Here is a 1,208-nt window from a genome sequence, read left to right on the forward strand (position 1 = left end):
CATAAACCATAGAACCACATTTCCACTTCTGAAATCATCAATACAATCAGAATTTCACATTTATACTGTGAATAATTCCGGATACGCTGTAACAAACCAAATTTGTAAACTCAGATGCAATTACATGATATACCACATAACTCGAACACTGGTAGCGATAACTTCTAATCACAGCAGCTGCACACAACAATCGAATATCGATAGAAAACCTCTTATCAACTAAAGTCTCATTCCGTCACTTTCATATACTGCCAACGATAAATGAAATAAGCAATAAACCATAACCATTTCTCAGATCAGCCATTCATGAAGCCACTTCTCCGTTGGCAAAGACCATAGCAACTTCTGAGCCAAACCCCGATATTATCCTTCCAACATGCTGAAATCGAATCAGTTTGTATTCATTTCAGATCCCGACGATATCATCTAATCCAACACCACTACTCTGGTGGCATGACACATCAATACAATCTAAAGCCACAACTCGTGCAATCTGTGCACCAATAGACAACAATTTGAATGTACTCCAATCATGAAGACGACTCGAACGAAAGGGTTGTACCACCAACTCACTAGTACCACCACAACAAAATTCTGAGAACCCATCACACGTCGTAGAAACAGAATACGCGAATCTAACCCGAAGGGTCATACCTCCACATAACTTCTCTGCAATGCGCGACCCTATCCAAACACTGGTCCACATGAAACACCTCAAGTCACTATGCTCGAAATCGACAACCACGCGCAATTTGATGTCTGGAACCAAAGCAAATCATCACACCCACGGTGAAGAAAATAACATACACCACATAAACTCGAAAGGACATAATCGATACGTCATTCACCGAGCAACACCCAATACTCTTCTCGCTCGATTTCCGCTATGAAACCCCAATAGAACCGCACCATGTGTGCCTATAACCAACAAATCATAATGCCTGGCAACACAGAAAGGTAACTCATAGATCTCCCCAGATTATTGATAAGCTCAATAACAATCGAATCAACACATCCCTCAACATTACAACTCGGAGCCAACCAAGCCGACTCAAGTTAGAATACACATCCACATGGGCCTGCCAACGGACCCCTTATCGAGGAAACCCTGAAACTGCTCCCTCAACTCCTTTAACTTTGCCGGTGCCATACGATACGGTGCCCGGCATCAAATCAATACCAAAATCAACAACCTTGCCCGGCGACAT

Source organism: Nicotiana attenuata, unplaced genomic scaffold (assembly GCF_001879085.1).
Source record: "Nicotiana attenuata strain UT unplaced genomic scaffold, NIATTr2, whole genome shotgun sequence".
Lineage (NCBI taxonomy): Eukaryota > Viridiplantae > Streptophyta > Magnoliopsida > Solanales > Solanaceae > Nicotiana > Nicotiana attenuata.